This window comes from Symphodus melops (assembly GCF_947650265.1).
Source record: "Symphodus melops genome assembly, chromosome: 19".
In the NCBI taxonomy this organism is placed as follows: Eukaryota; Metazoa; Chordata; class Actinopteri; order Labriformes; family Labridae; genus Symphodus; species Symphodus melops.
In genome coordinates, this window is record NC_136709.1 from 9146339 (window position 1) to 9169390 (window position 23052).

Here is a 23052-nt window from a genome sequence, read left to right on the forward strand (position 1 = left end):
TGCAAAAGGAGCGCACCGGAGAGACGTGCAACCCGAGAAAAAGGAAATGCCAATTTAAAATGTAATGTTGGCGAAAAGAAGGAAATAGGAAGACATATATGTCAATGTTCAAAAATAAATGGATGCCATTTGTTTTTCTGTCATTGAAACACGTTAACGTGTGTGGGGGGAACAAAAGCGATCTTTATGCCTCCTTTCATTGTGCCTATGTCTCCTTCTAACTGCAGCCTGTTGTGCGTGTAACACTGGCCTCCAGGATTAGCACGTTCCTTTCAAACGTCTTAAATTCAGACTTCGTCACAATCACCACAATTCTTGCCTGGCTTGGTAAATCACTATGCGTGTACTAATTTAACTTTGTTGCATTTTTTCCTCCCAGTATTTTGCACGCTGAGGCAGAAACGCCCCATATTGCATATTCATTGAGGCAAACATACTAAATGGACAATACGTGTTGTGTTTCTCATATTAAAGACGCAATCCTCCCTGCATGCTGTTAGTAGATCAGATAACACGTTTTTCTGCTGGTGGTATCAAGTTTGCACACATTTTAAGACACACAAGGCCCAAAAATGTACAAAAAAGGGTGCATGAGAGAAAAAAAAAGTAAAGTCCAGTTAATGTACTGCAGAAATAAGGAGTTTCAGCCCTCAAATTACTGTGATGTTTTCTGAGTGTGGCACTGATAAGTGGCTGTGTTATGTAAGGGGAGGGCCAGGACATTGTTCATGAGGCTGACAGCTGAGGAGAAGAAACTGTAGAAACTGGGGTCGGCCATCTTACCTGCACGCCTACGTGTCCTGGAGGTGTCCAGGTGGTGGAGAGAGTGTAGATTGCAGCCGACCACCTTCTCTGAAGAGTGAATGACACGCTGCAGCACTTGTCCTTTGCTGTGGCTGCAGCGTACCAGACTGTGATGGAGGAGGAGAGGATGGACTCCAAGATGGCAGTGTAGAAGTGCACCATTATGGTCTTTGGCAGGTTGAACTTATTTGGCTGCCGCAGGAAGTACATCCTATACTGTCCTTTCTTGATGCGATGGTGGTCTCCAGGAAGTGGAAAGACTCCATAGTAGACTCTGTGGATCCCCGGTAATTTGGGCTAGGGGAGGCTGCGTTTTTTCCTGAAGTCCACAACCGCCTCCCCTGTCTTCAGTGTTCTTGAGTGCTCTGTTTTTCGCTGCACCAGGTCACTAGATGGTCAGCCTCCCACCCGTAGGCAGACCTAACCCCACCAAAGATGAGGCCAATGAGGGTGGAGTCACCTGTGAACTTGAGGAGCTTGACAGACTGGAGGTGGAGCTGTTCGTGTACAGGAGGAAGAGCAGAGGAGAAAGAACGCAGCCTTGAGGAAAGCCAGTGCTGATGGTCCTGCTCTCCGAGACGTTCTTACCCAGCTTCACCTGCTGCCTCCTGTCAGGCGGGAAGTCTGTGTGATATACCTGCAGGTGGAGTCGGGCACGACTCCACAAACAGGATCCTGACGTAGGTTCCTGCTGAGTCCAGATGCTTGAGGATGGAGTGGAGGGCCAGATTGACAGTGTCATCAACAGACATGCCGGCTCTGTAGGTGAACTGTAGGGGGTCCAGGAGGGGGTCTGTGATGCCTTGTGGAAGCACAAGGCGCTCATCACCATAGAGGTCAGGCCGACGGGTCTGAAGTCATTAAGTCCTGTGGTGTTTGGTTTTGTCTGTAAAGACCGGCGACAGCTGATCAGCACAGTGCTTCAAGGTGGAGGGAGAGACAGAGTCTGGTCCAGCTGCTTTGCGGGGATTCAGTCTCTTGAAGATCTTATTTACATCTCTTTCTGTGACTGAAAGAGGTGTCACTGGGGTGTCAGGGGAGAGGGCTGTTGGAGTGGACAGTCATTGAGAGGCCTGTGTCTCTGCTGTGGTGGGACAGGTGAGAGGTGTAAGAGGTCAAAGGCTTTTTTTTGTGCCCCAGGTTTCTTTCGGGACCAAACTCGGGGCTCAGTATAGTTTCATCTTAACTTTTTCCCCAATCTTTTACATCGGCTAAAACTCTGTTTCTCTGTCTGCTTCCAAATACATTCTGTCATAAAGCTGCATCATTCTCGTCAAAGTTTTAGTAGAAATGTTAGCAGGGAACGATGGCTGAAGCTCTGACATTGTTGAAATGTTACACAGACTGCTGTTAGTTTTACAGGATACATTTACTGTAAATTGACTGACCCCATTGAATACCATAAACAGTTATGCAGTACATGATTTACACTGATTTAAAGCAAAAAGGCTCAATACCAGTTTGAGGAATAATGGTAGGTCAAGCGCACGACCGATCACCTCTAAACTCCTGTCAAATCATTCAAGTCATTATCTGTCATCAGCTGGCCTTGTGCCATAACAATTATAAATAACTGACTTGTGTGTTCTGCAATTTTGCAATCTTAAAATAAAGAGACAGACATATTATTGGTTTAGATTATTGGAAAATATAAAGAGTGAACTTTTAACTAGAGGAGGGAGTGAAGTAAACTGGCAAAGTGATGAAGCGCAAGGTGAAGTGAGGGAGGTGTCGCTGAGGTCCACAGTCCCTCCCTCATCTGGCGTCAACATGGTCATCCAAAGGGGCAGAGCACTCCTGATGGATGCTGCAGTAAGACAAAGGGCTGCTGGGGCGTGAAGGAGGCCATCAATATCCACCCTGCACAAGTCCCCCTGTCTGCGTCTGTCTGTGCAGTGTTCTCTTTCTCTTTGGCCCTCCATCCTTCTCCATCTGTCCAACCTCACTTGTCCCGACACACATCTACCTCTCTTCTCTCTCTATCATCCACACTTCAGCTCAGTTTGGAGGCAGAAAATCACTTACATACAGTCACAGACCCTTTTTCCTAAAATATTTATCTCTCCTCCTCTTTCGTTTTACTCCTCTCTCCTCCCTGGAGGGTAGAGAAAGCACCCATAAATCCAACCAAGGGCCCTTGGGGTTGATGGAAAAAAAACGATTTTTTCGTTTTTTTTGTTGTTGTTGTTTTTTTTACTGTCTTCTGTTCCCTTCACACACCAAAATCCAGTCCCCTTATCCTCCCTCATTTTTTTTGCTACTTTTTGCCTCTTATCGTCACAGTCAGCCCGGTACATGTGAGGCTTTGGGAATGGCATGGGAAATGAACCGCTGAACAAAATGTTGCTTCACATGTATGGACACACAGTGTGAACAAACTGTGCCACCCACATTCTATAAGGACACACAGCTTGCACACCCAAACCCACATCCCTTCAAACACAAACAGGCACACATGCATAATGCATGTATGTCCATACTGTACAAACTCTATATGCAATTTCACATCCATGTGTGTGCCCTTTATTCACTTACACTGTAGATGACATATAGAGTAGAACGCACATATGAATAATTCAACTTAATGTATAGCTTCTACCATTTTGAGTGATTGAGGAACTGAGGCGTATCTGACCATGCTCTTACTGACAAATAGAAACAACTTTCAGAGGCTTACAAATTTACAGCAACTCCAGAGGTTTTACTTCTCAGTGATGCAGTAATGTCCAAACTACAGGGTGTGTAAGTACACTGTTACATAACCAATGCATGTACAAATGAAAATGAAAACTTTTAAACAAAAGGGGAAATGATTGTTATGATTTCATACTCTGAGGCTAAAACACTCTTCAACATTCATACAAGCCAATAAAAGGCAAGGTAGGTAGATTATCTCCAGAAAAACTCTAAAATGTAATGGGGATTGTGAATGGGTTTTCGGTTAGATGCCTGAAATAAGATCTGTGCTTAACACAAGATTAAGACGTGTTGACGTTTTGTTAGACGAGACAAACTATGTTAGCTAAGACCCCCACTTGTGAAATTTAAAGTTTTTAAGCGAACTCTCTCACTAATCCTCCCTACAGCCTCTAGTCATGTTAACAGTGCTCTTGTTAATATTATAGGTTAATAAACAACTTATTAAGCTACGGTTTCACCAGCTTGTCAAAAACTGCTGATTAGATCGATGAAGCAGAATGGTCGTGACATCAAAATAAACCGACCGCGGTGTAGTTCGCTACAGCATAACGTTAGCTTGTTATTTCTCTTGACTGCATTAACTCTTCAAACTTCAGATAAATGCTGTAAAGATTATCCTGCTGAACAAGACAGCTACGCATCAGAAACGTGTGTTTGACGCAGAGCTTATTTTCTGAGATGATTCAAAATCCAATGAAAAAATAACATTGGTGAATTCTCCTTTGAACCCATGGCAAAGCTATCTCCATGTTGGCTTACAAAATGTGTCAAAACTATTCCAGCCTATAGTTGTGATAACATGGGGGGATTGATGATGTTACATATTTTGAAGTAATTCCCTCTGAATGAGGCGTTTGGATTCCAGTTTTCTTTTAAAGTCAAAACACACTAATTTCCTTAATGTTTTAGTAAATTGATATCTTAAATTCATATATATCTAAGTTCAGATATCGAGCTTCTGATTTTACACAGTGCTGTTTTTCACTGTGAACTCAGAAGTGCTTGATCATATCAGTGGTGAATAATTACTGTTAACATTACTGCAACAGCTTAAGTGAAACTTTAAGCTTTTGTCTTGGTAAAATGTGGCCAAAGATTAAGAAACACTCATTTTAATTCAAAGTTAAACAAGAGAAAATTAGAAGTGAGACTTCTTTTTGTCTCTTGCCAGTTAAAGCTGTCTGACTCCACTGTTTAAACTTTGATATCATGTCATCAATATTTGAATCCTAGTCATCTGTGAACCGCTGAATCAGGACCTGGACTTGTACTTCACAGCCAATACTTACAGACAATACATTAAATGCATTAAGGTCAGTAGAAGCCACACACCTTTTTGTCAATATGCTGGATAATTTGAAGCCAATTTTCATATTTTAGCATTTGAATTATTGAGTTGCACATCATACAATTATAACTTTTCTATTAAACTAAAATGAAGATTCAATTCACGAAGCACAGAGCTCACAGACGAACCCCCTCTGAACAATCATGCTAAGTAAATTGTGTTGCTGCTTCTGTATCAGCAACCTATAACCTGTGAGGGATCTACAAATATCACTCGATGAGAAGAGCTGGGAGAGAATATGAAACAGGGTTGTTACTCCAGAGGGGGGTTACTATAGTTCTGCAGCAGAAACTGGTTTCAGGAATTCATCATTGGATACCCCTATAACTATGACTTCCACAGATGAAAATCACACTATCTAATTAACATGTTGAAACAGACTGTACTGTCTATTCTGATGTATAGTACAGAAATTAACCCTCACAAACAGATGAGAAATTCTTAGAAATCCCCAGCAGGGTAATAATCCAGAAAGCCCTGTTATGAATCCCTAAGTGCAGCTCGATGTGATTGCTTTGAGCATCATAGTCTTCACAACCACACACACACACACACACACACAGACACACACACACACACACACACACACACAGATCTCCTGAATAGACAGGGGATGCACCTTGACAAGTGATGGCTTTTTACTCGCTTCAGAATGACAGTGTTTGTCTGTAACTGAAGGTCGTGCTTCGATCCTTGCACTCGCGTCACAAAGAACCGCCCATTTTTTTTCCATGCTCAGTCACAGGAAAATACTAAAAGCTTTTAATTTCACCATTTCTTCTTGATGCACTGTGTTCTGGAGCTCACACACCAGTTAAGCTGATGTGCTCTCACAGAGTCTTCAACCACACTCACAACTGGCATGATTTCAAAAGCTCGCTGTTTGATGTCAGAGGCCTGCTGTTTCACTTCGACAGAGGGGAAATTATAAATATTTCTGACAATCAGTGCCTGCCCTATATTAAGTCTCTTACTTCCTGTCTCGTCTTATGAAGTGATATTTTGAGTTCTCTGTTTTACATCTCCTTTAAATATGTTTAAAATATGTTAATTCCATGTGTGTTAATGCACTGATTATGAGTTTTGTTTACGTGTAAAAGTACTAACATTAGGACCTGGTTATATGTAATATATATAAGACATATTTTCCTGTGGCTATGATGTCACTGAGATATAAGTGTCTCAGTGTCCTCAGTAAAGACTCTCAAATTAAAGAAATCATTTCCACTTTTCGATAAATGTGCTTTTTTCTTGATCAGTTTTGTAAAGTATGACTGTCCTCATATGTCAGTCTAATAAATATGAAGCATGAGGCAGAAGACGGTTAGCATCGCATGCAGACTTGAAAAAGGGAAAAATAGCTGTCTATATGTAACTAAGCAAGAGGCATGTTTTTCAATCTCACAATGACGAAGTAAAATCTCATCTGATAAAATAAAAATCAAAGTGTATAAACTTTTTTTTTTCCCCTATGATAATCAGTGGACTCAAGGATTATATTGCACATTAACACATTACTCTGGGAAATCCAAATCTTGTTTTACAAACATTTCTTTTTTTGTTTACACCAAAAAAAAATAATTGAGCTGTATGGCACAATTCATCATTGGTAATCATGAGGCTGAGTGCTTCCATACTTTATACTAACACTCATGGAATACCTCTTGTCCAATCAGATAACTCGGTTGAAACTAGCTGTTGTATAATGAGCTAGACAATGCATTTTTAAAGCTTTCATAAAGTATGCTGGTATGCTATATTTTTTTTTTCAACTGTTAGGGTTAGAGCCCGACTAGCTGTTTTCTCCTGCTGTCAGCCCTGATGCCAATGCTTAGTTAACAGCCTGCTGGCTTCTTATTGAACAGACTGATATTAGTTGTATGCCAAATCTTCTCATTCTCTAGCTCTTGGCATATAAAAGCTAAAGTGAGTGAAATTTTAAAATACTCCTTACAGGCTCAGAACCAAGTTTGTTATATTCATATTGATAAAGTATCAAGTTTTCTCTATTCGTAACCAAGCCTCCTATAGTACAATACGCTATGTGTATCTATGCAGCAATGCCCTGTGAAAGTGTTTGACAGTGCAGTGTAATTAGCCGCTGAAGAGGCATGCAGGGCTGAAACCGGCAGTCTGATGAGTTCTTCTCCAGCCCTGCGCTCAGCACAGCATCTCCTCTGAGAAGTGCTACATCAGCTCCGGAGGGAGACTGCATATACACAGGGGGGGCCCCCGCTGAAGATGGATAGTGCCAGTCAAGGGGAAGGTAAACTGAAATTGGTGATCGCAACATAGATGAGGAAAGAAGCTGAGGGCATGGGAGTGTGCTGTTGTTGTGATTTGTTGGAGAATAATTGTGTGAGTCACTTTATCTGTGTGTGGTCATGCTTGTGAGTACACAATTGTGTTAGTTCATCTGTGTCAGCACACATCTGTGTTAGCTGTGCATGACTGTGTGCTTCCCTTTATTGACTACCTATTGACCTAAAAAAAAAAAAAAAAGTCTTTTTTTGACTAGTGTCTCAACATCTGCATTCCTTCAGAAATTCAAAGCATATGTTTTATTGGGAATAGTGTGCGTTTAATTTTATTTTGTCTTCTTATCTAATTTGTTTTTTTTAATTTATTTTTTATTTTTTATTTTAGACGTTAATGTTAAGCAAAACTTTTTTGGGGAATATACAAAAACAGAAAAATACCTGTCTCCCTCAAAGTAAAAACATTTTTTTGAAGACTTTATGGTCTCACTCATTAATTGAAGTCGCCCTTATTTCAGCGTGATATTGGGTTCAAAATGTTGGTTTACTATTCAAAGAGTGAGATATTCTATGGGTCTTGAAAGGTTAATGAATATGATCAAAAATGCTGACGCTGGCTTCAAAACATGTAAAATTTCTATACAGGAGTTTCCCAAACCATTGTCTGCTTCTTTTTAATCTGGCGGTCAATGAAACATGCACCAACCACTTGAGTAAACTTCTTGTTCCCGCCCCTCTCACCTCACTTTATATAACCTTGTGTGTTTTCTCAAAGATGCAGCATGTTTGTGAAAAAAAACCAGAGCAGCTTACTAATTAGCACCTGTATTTCTCACACATCATATGAACTGGGGAAAAGACAGGAGGAGTGAGGGCAAAAGACAGATCATCCATCGGGGAAGATTGTGAGCAAGCTGTGCTTATGTGGAAACGAAGCCTTTAATTATGGATGAATACATTGTTGGATCAAGGCTGAGGATTTGCTCTTTGTGTATGTTGTGTTTGTAGAAGGGCTGATACCAGGGGAAACCACAGACCCCTGTGAATATTCACAGATTAGATTACTTACAACCAACAAGAGATACTTTTGAAGCAAGCTTAGTGAGACCAGCATCCTGACTTGCATTAGAATATAAATCATCATGTGTCTTTTTATATATATATATATAAACGACTATGAAAAGATATATGTGGTTCTTTTTTCATGAAACGTGGTTAATGCAGGATTGATAATCGATCATCACATGTGGTCATTACATTCAGTAATTGTCAGGGAGGTAGAAACAACTCGTCCGTGGCAGTGTTTTTTCTTCTCAAAGCCAGTAATCGCTGCTTCTCCTTCTCTCTTCCACCTCTATTTTCTCTCTATATGAAGTAATTGTGCTCTCAGTCAGTTGCTTGGAAACCTTTTCAGTATCTTCAGAAGCATAAATAGAAAACCCATTTAGTGCGCTTTTCCTTCCAAACCACCTCATTGGATGCATCCCTTGTTGTTTTTGTTTGCTCCTATAGAATTTTTTCAAAATCATTCTAAGAATGATATCTGGTACTTTATCCTTTTTTAATTGCAACTTTTTGTCTTTGTATGGACCTTTTTTTAACAATCAACACTAAAAGGAAAATAGTCCCCTGAAACTTTTTACTAAAGTCTCAGAGTTAAACTTTAACTTCTCATTTAGCTGCAGGGATGTGCTGACTTACTCCACTGAAGCTGAAACTGTTGAAGGAGTAACCAGTATATTGCAATGCTTTGTGCACACCATGCATTATAGGACTAATGGGTGTGGTCAGGATTAAAGTTAAAGCCAGCAGGGCAGTAACACACTGCGACTGTATTCTTAGGCTTAAACTTATTCAGTATAATATACTTCTGTTGATGTTTAATTTTACCCATATATGGAAGTACTCTCTATCTGAATCCTTCACCCATTAGAAAGCAAATGAAATACTGCTTGGTGACTTGATTATTTGTGATATATATTTCCCCCATTGGGGAATCAATAAAGTGTATCCTTTTCCTTTGTGTAGGATATGTGTTTTAATCCTGTATGGATTGATCATATTTTATAATTTGTGAAGTCAGAATTCTATATTTCAGCAAACACAGAAATTCCTCTTTTAATCAAGTCTAAATCTCAGTCAATTTGAATTGTTGTTGCTGAATGTCTCTTTCTGACCTTAATGGCAGTTTTGACCTTTTTCCCAGCTGAGAATGTTGAAGGCTGCTTGGACACCATAAACAAAGGTTTTTTACAGCATTTTGGGTGTGAAATCAGCTATCTGCAAGGATGGTTACAGTTGTTTGTTTTTTTTGTTTCAGAGGTTGAAAAAAAGAGGGCTTGATTAACATCATGGTGTAAAAAAAAACAGTTGACTACAGAGGTAGAAAGAGGACAAGAGGGAGATTGCACAAGAAGCAGGTGCGGAGCTTATCGCAGAGGGGGCAGGGACTTATAGTGGGCCCGAAAACTGTCTATAAGCTATATAGCATAATATATGCTGTAGCCTATATCCTATAGTAATAGCCAATGGTCGGCTGCAGTTGGCCTATTGGCTACACTACAAACAGGCCACAGTGCCCCGCTGATGCTGTTTGCTGCCGAAGTTGAGGAGCCCCTTGGCAGTGGTGGGGGCCCCTCTCTGCGTTGCGTGTCTTAATTGTGCTAAAAAGAGGAGATACTTAGACTACGTCAAACAAACTTTATTCGAAATATTCACCTAAAGAACTAACATTTATGTTCAATTTGGCCCAAAGTTGTGAGTTGTGAGTTGTCACGTGAGACAACAGTGGGCCCGGGGTGGCTACACCCTCTGCGCCTTCACTCACTCTGCTACAGACAAAAAGACATCGCCTATCACCTAATGTTATTAAATTATAAACAGATGAACAGACAGCCTACACGATTTCTAAGTACACTCTCTTTAAACAAAATTTAGTTGGTAACAATTGCAAAAGATCAGGCTCTTATTTCCCACTGGAGCCGTCCGAGTCATCCCACGTTGCTACAGATCTTATTTCATCACACGGTGCTTGGCAACTCTTGTACCTTGGAACCTTTACTATCTCCAGAGTCATTTTTGCTTGGGTTCTTGTGCATGACTTTCAATTTGACAGGTTCACAGTTACTCAAAAAATATATGCACGTTCAATGAACAGCACGGCACCCACGGCAGCAGACACTTTCCAAGTAATGTTTCCATCTCTTCAAAATAGAGAGGAAAATAGCTGGGGTTTGGATTCAATGCAAACTGTTATTGTATGGTCGCTTTCAAAGTTTATATGAACTAAAGCTCTATACTTTATATATCCTAAAGCGAACATACTTGTCTCTGCCCCACAGAGACAAGGTGGAAGTCATGCGATGCCGCTGCATTTTCAACCAGAAATGTCTGTAAATTCATATTAAAGTAAAGTCATTTCAGACTTCAGTTATCCAGTGTGAATGTGCTGAACCAAACACTGCCGTTGGATGGCCAGAGGTTCCCTTGTAATAATTATCCCATGCAAATAAGGCTTAAGTTTAGCTAACAATGTAATCTAGGCAGTCTTTTCACACATCTTATTGGAAAGCTAAAGAGAACTACCCGATAATCGTTCCTACACTGTAAGAGCAGTCTGACCAGGGTCAATATAAGCCCCCGCACAGGGATGTTCACAAGCACTTCAGATTCAAAAACTAACACAGCCAATTGCTTTGACTCTGTGGAGCTGGGCTTAAGTGGGTGGGGAGACACAAACACTAATTAAACCAAGAAGTTTTCCCCATGCATGCTTCAGCTGTCCACCAGTGGCCGTACAGTTTGTGTGTGACTTCACCACACAGACCCTGACCAACAGCAACACCAACACCGACTGACAACATAAAACATGAAGTCGCGTCATGATGCCACTACTTCCGCAAAGTGACAGTGAGAGCTGTTCTTTTTTCAGTGGCGTTGTCTTCAAAGTCCTTCTTGATTTTAAATGTGTTTGAGTATAAATGACTGTCGTAGCAATAAAGACTGATTAACTGGACTTTAATTTTTGGATTTACTGCACACGTTTTACTTTTCAAGAAAATTTCGGAGAGAGAAATGGTGTTGTGAAGGAGTATTGAAAGTTAAGCAGCAGCACTTCAGTGCCCTGGCCAGATCCAGCAGACAGTTTAATCATGAGAGGAGTCAAGGCTGCGACACTTTACAACCTGCCCAGTCTGACAGCGACAACGAACATTTAAAGAGCTCTTTCATTCATCAGCTGCTCTGCCAAGCTGTCCTCGCTGCACCCTGCCCATGAGCAAGGTCACCCGGGGAGGGGAGCGAGACATAGCAGAACTTTAATGTGCTGAGGATTTATGGACATGTTTTGTTGTTTCTATCCCCATGAATTTGGTGATATGGCCCCTCAAAAAAGAAATGTCTAACTCTCAAAATGAAACAAGTCATGACTCCGAGGTTGCTGCTGATCTAATTAAGGCTCTAACGAGTTGTTATGGGATGAAGAAAAGCCTCTGCTTGAATACAAAAAAAAAAAAAAAAAACATGTCCTCTTTAGGGCTCTGCAACGTCAGGGAAGAGAAAAACATTGACACATCACAGCTGTTTTGGGAGCGTCTGTGAAAGCTCATGCCTGAGGACATAATGCTCATTTCCATCATCATTCTTTTCATTACGTGAAATCAAACCCATTTAACCTTTTTTTCTGTTTTGTCAAAAAAAAATGAGCACTTCTTCCAGAACAGCTACTTTTTTTCTTTTTTTTTTGCCACTGAGAGAAAAAGCTGGCTATCTTTTCAAAGTCACATCTCTGGTTTAGATCAGCTCTGTGTGCTGTAATGATTGCATGGGAGTAATGAGGTCTGTTATCGAGGATGAATTTAGAAATTATAGTTTCTGTTTTTTGTAAAAATGCAAGATGCATGCAACGCCTGAAATATCCTTAATCATTTCTAATGCAAACAATAACAATGATGGATGGTGTGCGATCATAAATCAATGCATTCTTTTCTTCCATTTAAATTTGGAGTCTTACCCTGGTTTGCCTGTTCATATTTTTGGCACGCAGCATCTATTGCACATGGCAGTGATGAATTGAAGCAATATAATTTCTCATTTTCTGTTGTTTTCCCCCCCTCCTCGCCCCTTTGACGTCTGTCTCTGCATCATTGTGTCTTTTTATGCAGCCACATGTGGCTGATGGTCATATTATGCATGGTGGCTGAGTTTCTATTATGTTGCACATGGGCACCGCTCTGCAACGACATTAGGAGCTAAAATATAACCTTTATCGTTCCCCATGTTGTTTGCTCAGGTGTATTGTTTTTGATCTATTTATGATGGAGAAAAAGTGTTGCTGACTCTTTTGTAAAGGTTGTTAACATTTCTATACTGAGGTTGATGGCGCTGATATTTGTTCTCATACACTCATGCACAAAACATGCATATGTGTTCCTTCTATTAATTTCCTGTTGTCTCTCTTTGGTCCTTGTTTAGAATCACAGTGCACACTGTGTGGTGAACCAGAAGGTGAGTGGGCTTCGCCATTCCCCGATAGCTGTTGTCATCGTCATCTCTCGGCTTGTTGTTCGGGGAGGGTGGGAGGTGAAGAGGGGGCGGCGCTGTGGTGCAGACGCAGTGTTTTCAGTCTTCAGCACAGCGACGCAACAAAGCAGGCCAGGATCTAGGTTAAATATGTACATTGAGATGGCGTCCTCCTGGTTTTCAATTGTTTTACATTTCAAAGCATTTATCAAGGGACCTAAAAATTGTCAGTTGGGTTGGTCAACAGATACAACTCCAGGAGGGGGCCATCTTGATGCACTTCAGTTTGCTCTTAATGACCTTCATGACTGACAGCATAAAGACTGAAGGGCACACTTTCAAAATGCTGACGAATCAAACTGCCACCTGCTTTACATCTCTCTGAATGCTGCTATTTCTGTACATGTGTGATTCCAGAAGTGTCTTTGCACTCTATTTGTGAAATCACAACTGTACAAAATACTTCAGATGCATTTGAGTCGCTGAAAGCTGCTTAGCTCCCGAGCTGGCATCTTTATTTTGTGCTACTCATGCAACTGAAACATCCTCATTTTTCCATTTCAAAGTGCAAATCATTCCCCTTAGTCTCCTTCCATTTCTTCTTTACAACTTTCTCTTTGCATGGATTGTTCAGTTTTCTCTGGTACGGCTTGCCAATATTGCTTAAGTGTTTCTCTGTCGCCTGTCATAAACGGAGCATGTAGTAACCAGCAATCTTACAAAAAGGTAGTGATGAGAAATTATCTGTGAACGCCACGAGAGTTGGCAGGTTTTTGAGCATTGAGCAGGAGACAAGCCATAAACATGCTCAGTGACAGGCTCAGTGACAGATTTGACATTTCCCTCTGGACCTAACCTTGTCCTGGAATCAGCCATGTGCCTCTAAGCCCAATAAGCATCATTCTATGTCTCAAAAATCAATGGGGCTTTCTCTGCTTTGCTTGATTGGATTAAGGCATAATCAAATTGAGCGCGATAACTGCATGCGGCTGACCTTCCCCTGCTGAGAAAAGCAGAGAGAAGGGGGGAGGACAGGCCTAAAGGGAAGGACAAGAGGATGTGTATTCATGATGTGGGGGTATGTTTATGTACTGTACTGTACTGCTTGTCTACATGTGTAGAGGGGCAGGAGGGAGATCCCAAGGCTGTTGCCCCACGTTGCACAGGGCGTCATGGCCACAGAGTCACAGGGAGAAGCATGCTGTTGAACTTCCAGAGGAAGGCAAGCCCTGAAAAGACTCTGTATGTATGAGTTTGTATCGAAGTTGTCGTCGGTTTAAAATGAAAGCTTTCGTCTCGACTTATGCTTGAGCATAGTGCAACTTTGAAGGAAGGTTTGGGCTGCCAGCTTGAAGAAGAGAGTAGTTTTGGATTTTGTGTCTTGACGATTTGGCGACTCTGGTATCTTCAGATAAACATAAAATGTATGGATCTGTGTGTTTGAAGTGTTTATGATAAGGTCCTAGAACCGTGAAAATCTGTGTGATGGCTTTGAAATATGGCAAGATTGGAGAGGTGTTACAATACTGACGTACTACTAGCCAATCAATGAGTGTGCCAATGAGTGTCAATGTGTGTGCTCTCGGGATTTGAGTCAAAAGACGTGACCCACAAAAAAACGTCATATGGGAACAAAGACACTTGATAGCAGTATCAATAAGCTCAAACATCTTGATCTTATTGATCTCCATCCCTTTCAATAGTCAGTGTACTACTATCAGAATATAACAGTCAGCATCGTCCTTTTGAAGAAGCTTGTCGAGTTCCGTCACAGAAGTTAAGATTTGTCCACTTGAGTCAAAAGCATCACATGCTGTAACTGAAGCCACTAAAAAAGTATAAGAAACTATTCAGTTTCAGTAGCTAGCCACTAGCATCCTTTTGGACTATGGTCTTGCACCATGGCTCTGTATTCTTTCACATGCAGGTCAGCTGTTATATGAGCTGATGATTTAGTTTTGAATTCCTGAGTTTTGATTTCTTGTCTTGTTTTAGTTTTTCCCTATAGTGTTTCTGAGAGTGAAAGATTTCCTAGTGTAGTGTTATTGTGTTTACGTGTTCAGTCTTTAGTGTTTCCTGTTTGGTTTTTGTGTAATGTCTCCTCCCTGTGCCTCCCTGTGCCTCTCGGTGTTTCTTCAGTGTTCCATGTTTTACTTTGGAGTTCTCAGTGTCGACTGGTTTCCTGCCTCTCTCTGTTTCCCTCCTGTCTTAATTACTTTTATAAGTCTCAACTGTCTTCGTCGTCTCACCTGTGTCTGATTACCCCATGTCTATTTAGTCTCAGTGTTTCATCCACTCTGTGTCAGTTCATCGTAGTTTGTAGTTCTTTTTGCCGTTTTTTCCTATGTTCCTTGTCAGTGTTTCCTTGTGGCTCCCTGTTTTTCTTCTTTTGGGTTTGTTGGATTAAGTTTAAGGAAGTTTTTGTTAAAATAAATAATTTCTTTTTCAGTTCCTGCAAATAGGTCCTCCTCCTTTGTGTTACTACTCGGTCTTGTGATAGAGACGACTCAAAACAAATGCACATTAGTACTGATATGACTAAATGCTGTTCAGAGTGGCAACATTTGGAAACTTCTTTTAACCAGAGAACATAAAGGACTAACTTTTACAGATGAGACTGGCGGACTGACAGGCAGGAGAGTTACGCTCCCTGTTGACAAGCGTCTCATCCCTTCCTGCCCTAGTTACATGTATTCCTTGAATTGTTTTATGGAAGATTAAGAGACATGAATTGGATTTGACTGACGCGTTTACACTTTTAATAATGAAAGGAGGAAAACATGGTTGTTTGTGGTATTAAACACAATCCTGAAGTATAGCAATATTGATGTTTAAGGAGTTTATATTGTACAGCTAATTTTTTTTACACTGGGCAAAAAAGGAATATGCATCGATTTGAATTATGCCCGTCTTACTGGTGAGTGTAGATTATATATTTTGTCTCTTATAGTGAAGTTTAGGTCTCCACTAACTCTTTTAAAATGTCTGAATCTTCACCTAAGTTACGTGCCATGTTGTGTGTCTGTTCCTTGCTGCTGCTATATGTAAGTTTCAGAAAAACTGCAGCGATACCGCTTGGCCGTGAACTACCTAATGGTCTAAGGATTTCTATATAACTACAAGTGACATCATATATATGTAACTTTTTACCTGTATAAATCGTTTTTTATGGACCACTAATAAGCAAACGTTTAACTGATGTGTAAAACTCGATGCTCACTGTCTCTGTGTTGCCAGTATACAATTTTGCCCGTCTACAATTTTCCACGAAAGCTCCAGGAAGTGTCATTTTATTTGCATTCTCAACATCCTCCTCACTCCGCTCCGCTTACATAAATCAACAGTACAAACTACGCACTCATCACACACAGCCAGAGGCCGCCTTCCACACACTTCTATCCGTTCACAAGCGGACAAACTCATCACACACTCCTGCTCTCAGGCAGCGCCTGCCGACACTGTCGTTTGTAGGATGGAGAACGAGACACACGGACTCATTCACTCTCACGTGTGTATGACCACTAACCTCCTCTGGAAACATTATGCCGATTAACGTCCAGTGTTTCAGGGGCGATGTTGATGCTGTGCGAGCACAAGTGACGAGCGAGTGAGGGAGAGCGAGCGACAGGTTACTGGAGCAGGTCGCCTGACGGCCATGAGATATTTCTACAAACGCAGTGTTTTTGAAAATAGCACCTTTAATGCATATTGTGTGTATTAGATCATGTTACAAACACTAAGTGTATTGGTTTCTTGATTGAATAAGTGTTACAATGTCTTTTTTTTTTATTTAAGTTGATGTGATAATTCATTTAAAGTCTCCAACAAGTATTTTTATGGCTTACAAGTTATACAGCACTTTTCTCTATTTCTTTATCAAGCTTTGTTGATTTGTGTGAAATGCAACACAAGCCCTAATATTTATGCCCCTGTGACTTTTCACCCTCAATCTGAATGTTGCAGAGTCATAATGGGGGCACATACTGTAGTGCTCTCCACTCTTTCTTCTTTGCCTTCTTGGGAGGTCATCACAGAGGCGAGACGATTTCAGCTGAGGCAGTGGGGGAGCGCAGTAAAGTATATGTGTATCTGGAGCTCCCGTTGTGCCGTGCTTCCGCAACACTGGCACGTACTGTAACGTGAGTTCAGAGACTGGGACCACAGCATTACGCTGTCCTGGAATCAATATAAATAGACAAAGACGTGATGACTTCTGAGCTTAGTGACACGACTTTTGCAAGGCAGTTTGAAAATGGCTTCAGACACAGCTGCATGGTCAACACACACTTCAACTCAGTTGAAGTGCTCAGTCTTCCAAACAAAAGCTCATAGTATTGTTTTTTTTTTTTTTTGCTGACAACGCACCAATTATGTCCTTCCTTGGGTTTTTGGGTATATGGAAACGGCCCAAGATTTGCATTGATACAAGAAGGCATTGTTCCAAAAAAAGTGGTGAGAAATAGCGATCCAAACAAAGAGCCGCTGTGATAATACGGTGGAAAATAACACACTTTTATTCAACACAGAGAAAAAAAAAAGAGAAGGCATCACTCAGCCGTGTCTCACTGCTGTAGCAGGAAGAATCAGAGCTTTGAATAATAGCTATTATAGCACAAGGACAGGGAGGACACTTTCATGGACCTGAAGGCGGCATAAAAAATAATAATAAAAAAAAACATTATTGAAAAGTCTAAGCTACTGGACTCACCTTGACAGGAACTCCATGACTTCAAACCCACAAAACTGCAATTATAAGGTGGAGTCACGCATAATACCTTTAATGAAAATTCCACGAAGTTGAGTCAAGGTCTGACAGATGGTGTTAGTCTCAGTCTCTGTATTACTCTTGCAGGGACAAGGAAATCACAGCTGTTTTGAGGCTAAATAAGAGCCCTGTCCTTCAACTGATGCATAGGCCACTTACTCAGAGACAGCAGGTGTAGTGTGAGGAACCATTTCATCATTAACTGAACCTTCACACGCACCCTGAACTTCACTTTGAGGGAGAGGAATAAAGAAAACACTTGAGAGATTCAGGGGTTAGGTGCAGGTGAAAAATGTGGCATGTAATTTACAGCACAGACAAAAAACAAAGGTGTGAGAGAAAACCGCATTCCTGTAGAAATCACAACACACGTTGTTTTCTGGCTGTATTCTGAAGGGATTTATTGCCTGGTTGTGCCACTCACAAAACTTGTGGACAACACTGTCAACAATATCATTGGTTCTGCTGAAGGTTCCTGTCGTTTAAAATAAAGTCATCTTGCTGCTGTTTTGATCAATGTTGAATCTCCCTTAAAAAGATTCAACAAAGAAGTAAAATTCATTGGTTGGTTGGTTGAAGACAAATGCACATAATTTTAGCATTATTCAATCAAAAGATATCTGTAGTCAGTTGTAGATCATTCCCAGGAGACAGAATTTAAGTAGAAGGGGACTTTGCAGAACTGCATCTTTAACTTTAAAAAAAGAAGGAATCTATAAATTATAAATTCTGGCTGCCCAAGTGTGTCCGATCTGTTTTAAATTATTTTTCATTCATTTATAGAGAGAGAAAGTACGAGAGAGTGCAGCCGTATTTTTTTAGCTGCAGCTACTTCTCCCTGCTCCTCTCTACTGTCATGACTGGGAACATCCTATTTATTGTCTATGGCTGAGACACACCAACATATAGCCTACACACACACACACACACACACACACACACACACACACACACATTGAAGCACCACGTGCACCATTTACTTTTAGTGCAACAGCACACAGTTGATCCGTGCAGACCGAGTTAAGAACACATAATTCAGTCAAACGGTCACTTTCTCCGTTTATTCTCACTGTCTGCAGCTATTTTAACATTAACAACGTCATCTTGCAGCCTGCCTGTAAACATCTCCACTCAAAAGTCTATAAATCCTTTGCTTAAATCATGCACTTCACAAATCATCACCAAAAATGTTTTGTTATTGGGGGGGTTTTTTCCATCAAGTCCGAGCAGGCCGATACTTCTTCCACATTTCACTCCGTCGCCTTCTTAAATTATGACAGGAAGGCTGTCACCTGTTATGATAAATTAAACTGAAGATTTACTCTGATGGTGAAGGTGAACACAAATCAGTGCAGCACCTGATTGCCTCATCACCGAGTCCGTTGGAATTTTCTTTTTCTATTCATCATCTTTAATCCCTGGCGTATCTGACACTGTTCCGTTTAAACTTATTTCATGTGCCATCTTAAGTTTTGCTGGTTTCTTCGTCCCAGCCGACAGTTTTGAGTCTTTTTTTTTTACATTTCTATCGTTTTTCTCGCAGTACACGGACAAAATAGATCAACCTGATTTATTCCTACAGGTTGATATGTTAATATCAATCTGTAGGTCTCAGACCCCTCTTCAAAGGTCTGAGGCAGAGAAATAGACACTGGAATGCTGTAATTAACCAATCATGTGTGAAACACAACTGTGTAGTACTGTACAATGTTTTCCATAATGCCTTAGTGCCCCCTTCCCTTCCAACCCTTCTGAGTGAGTCTTGTTGTAACCAGGTTTCTACTTGTTTTAAAGGTCAACAGACTGAACTGTGCAGCGAACCTAATGCAACTATATTTAATAGATTTCTTCTTCTATACAGTCTCGGCTCCAAGCTGCCTTTTATCAACACTGTTAATGGCTGTTTCTCAGAAATGTACCACCATAGTCAAGCACTGTACTTATTCAGGCCCCCTTTAGTTATTTCCTCAGGAAGGTGGGGAGCATCTTGGAGTTACAAGTAATGTCATTACACCCTAATGCATATTCCCTCTGAGCCCAGAAACACTGTCCTGTATTGAATTGAGCAGCATGGATTTTTAATTTTTCAGTAACCCGTTTACATTGTATGTTGGCGAGACGGGAAGGATGCAAGCCAGACCAATGACCAAGGTCAGCGTCCAATATGAAGGAGGCTTGTTAGTGTAGTAGGTGTGACGGGACTACTGATGCTGTGCATTATACAATACAGAGGCTCCACATTTATTATATTACACTTTGTGCTTCTACAATGCAGTTTGTGGTCAGCTCGTAAAAAAAAGGAACAAGGCTTTTAAAGTCAAGCTGAAATTAAAAATTCACTTTTGGCAAAAACTCACTACAGGGTGTATCCTTGTGTGTGTGACCGTGTGTACTTATTTTATTACAATTGAATTTACCAAAGGATTGAATTTGTTTTGTCTGTGAAGTGCCAGCTCCATTGATATTCTGTAGAGGATATATACATATTTAAGTATTTGCTGCACTTCAAAGACATGACTACCAGCATGCAGACTGAGCAAGCCAGTTTACAATCTTCTTTGCAAACAATTGAAACAATTTTGCAGGGATGCAGGGAGAGTCTTTTTTTTTTCTTCCTACATTCACATTAAAAGTACATAATCAGCTAAAACCTAAGACATACTTATTCAGAGAGCGCTGAAATCGACACACTAGAAAGTTTCTCACAGTTGATTTTTGTTTTCATTGCTTACCTGGCCATGCAAAGAGATCGTTTGCCTTTTTCTGGACAAGTCGTGTGCCTCAGGATTCAGCGTTCCTGTCCTTTGCCAGCAGATCTGGCCGTCCTCCATGCACAATACCGTACACAATCAAGTAGCCAAAAAGCCTGAAGACCAAAAGTGCAACATGGGATGTAATGCAGTTCCCAGCTCTGGGAGGAAAACACAACATTTAAGGGGCTTAGTGTTTGAGAAACTTCCAAAGCAAGAGTTATGTCACTTATAGCCATCTGAGAATAAGATAGGGAAAAGGGAGAGTGAGGAATAAATATAACATCTGAAAGTGCCTGCAGCTGTCCAGTAAAGTGGGATTAAGAAAACATGCTATTTTAACAGAGAGCATTTTTTTTTTCATTCACTCGGCGGCTGGGAAAAGTGCAGCAGGCATTCAATCTTTTGAGCTTATCATGAAGTTGCTCTCTCAGCTTTCTTGACCTCTTTTCTCTTTTAAGCAGCAAACACACACAGACGCCACTTATTGTCCTTTAAACACACTTGTCTGGTTTCTCCTTTTGATTTCTTTTTTTTTTGCTGCCTTCAGTACATTTCAAATTAATTTCAAAAAGCTCAGGCAGACACTTCTATCTCAGTCGGTACGTGACATAAAAATCTTATCATGCTTGCATAATGAAGAAGGCTGCGAGGAGAAGGTTGTTGCAGATGGCTGGCACTGCCTCACATATTACATGCCATCTAATCTAGCTTCAATTTGAGTGCAAGCATGACAAATGTGCAGGGATGTATCTGTTCTGGAGATTGAAATGGAACAAGTTTCTCTCTTCTTCACACTCTGCTGGCATCGATCTCGTCTGCCTCTGAGTCACCAGAAACACCAAAAATCGGTGGATCGAATAATGAGGAGGTAAAAGATACAGACGGGTTAAACAGCAGAGAGAGCGAGTGAGAGACCCTCAGCAGGCTTAGCTGGAGTTAGAATCAGAGGTACAGTGTCTGTCTTTGGCTGTTCATTACTATCATGATTTTGTGTCTGCTATGTGACATGAGAAACCCAAGCACTCCCAATCAGATTGCAAGATAGAATAGATCGAATAGATAGAATAGTGTGTGTGTGTGTGTGTGTGTGTGTGTGTGTGTGTGTGTGTGTGTGTGTGTGTGTGTGTGTGTGTGTGTGTGTGTGTGTGTGTGTGTGTGTGTGTGTGTGTGTGTGTGTGTGTGTGTGTGTGTGTGTGTGTGTGTGTGTGTGTGTGTGTGTGTGTGTGTGTGTGTGTGTGTGTGTCTCCCAGGTGAGCAGCTGTCCAGGTTGGGCTGTAATGGCTGCAGGGGAGCGCACACTGTGCAGCTTTGCTCAGAGAATCCTGAGATAGCGAGAGAAAATCTTGACATCACTCCAGGCAAAAGACTGATGAGCAGCAGAAACATGGAGAAAAGTTTGCACCAACTCAGAGGGGATTTTCTTGGATGTGTTTTTTTTTTTTTTTTTTTTTTTTTGTGAACGCTCCAGTTTGTGAGTCACACTGCCAGAGCTTGTCAGCAAAATAACTAAATATTTCTCTCAGTGAAATGACTCACAGATGAATATTTTCTCAAACATTTGTGTCTCTATCACCGATAAGCATGGATTTCTGAGACACAATGAAGTCAATGTAATGAGAGTGATTTTTTAAATTCATTGCTGCCTCCAACTGGGCTGTAGCTCATGGGCTGATACTGGACTCTGGGGTTGATAACAACTGAACAGACTGCCGGCATGCAGATAGACTCATTACTAGGAAAGCTCCTAGAGGCTGTGGTATAAATTGGCTGGAGAATTTGTCATCACCATGCTCTTGGTGCAGACATGTTTCAGCTTATTTCACAATGGGGGCTATCATGTCAAATACTCACATTTCAACTTTTGAAAAGGTTTATGCATTAGTATGATAAAAACACACACAGCCTTTTTTTTTACGTGACGAAAAAGTGAAGAGGATGAACGGTTTAAACAACCCTGATCATAATGTAAAAATATGGAGACAGAATGAGTTGAGGAAAGAAAAGAAATTTTATTTAAATAAAAGAAAAGAGAAAATGTTTCACTTCAAACATTATTAAAAGTTATTTTTAGGACTGTCAAATATACATTTCTTAATCGCTACAAATCTTGAATGTCAATTGTTAAATGTGGTTAATCACATTTTAATCACCTTTAGAAATTCCATGATAAGATTTAGTGTTTACTTACTGTTGAATGAGACAATAAACAACTTATTTTTCTATAATGCAAGCGATGAGCTGAGGTCTGCTTCTGGAGCAAAGGAGTTTGTGCTTGCAAGTGAGGTGCGTGGCTTTTGAGCTGGCCCGGAGGAGAGGGAAGGCAACCTTCAAATTAATTCCAGTTTTCTAAAATTATCAATCTTGCCTTAAAGAAAAAAATATTTCTTTTACAATAGGTTGTCACTTAAAATTCTGAAGTGAAATCAGCAAAAATAAAATGACTTCCATAGGGATGTAAAATTGTGTGTATTGAGGTTAAATATATAAAAAATGATTGTCTATGGTGGTGGTTATGTTCATATTAGCTAACAAATGAACCCTTTTTATTAACTGCTTGTATACTACTATAACGATATTTTAAGGTATTATTTTGTTTATACTGGCCTGGATGATGACAGTGACGTATAATGACCAATACAAAAACAATGTTACACCTGAATTAAAGGTTAAAAATTCAGTCAATTGTAATTGATTGTTAACATTTAGATCCAGGAAATAAAATGATATGTAATGGTTCCAGTCTTTCATACTTCTATCCTGTATGCAGCCTGTCTGTCTGGCCCTCTTGCCTGTTCTCCTTATTTCCTGTTTCTATATCTCCCAGTCTTTGTTCAGTCATTTTGTCACTGCGTTATGTAACTAAAGATGGCAACTTACCATTCAATTAATTGCTTAACTACTGTC

The 23052-nt window shown here is 40.5% G+C and overlaps 1 protein-coding gene across 4 annotated transcripts in view; it reads left to right on the forward strand.

Moving 5' to 3' along the window:
* The window catches only part of dlgap2a (discs, large homolog-associated protein 2a), a 181599-nt gene that overhangs the window by 80551 nt on the left and 77996 nt on the right, over positions 1 to 23052 (forward strand). The window contains exon 2 of one of the 4 annotated variants that reach the window (XM_079369040.1): positions 12583 to 12615. The exons of the other annotated variants lie outside the window; for them this stretch is intronic. The gene's annotated coding sequence lies outside the window, so the exon portion shown is untranslated. The remainder of the gene's footprint in view (positions 1 to 12582; positions 12616 to 23052) is intronic. 4 annotated transcript variants of the gene reach the window in all.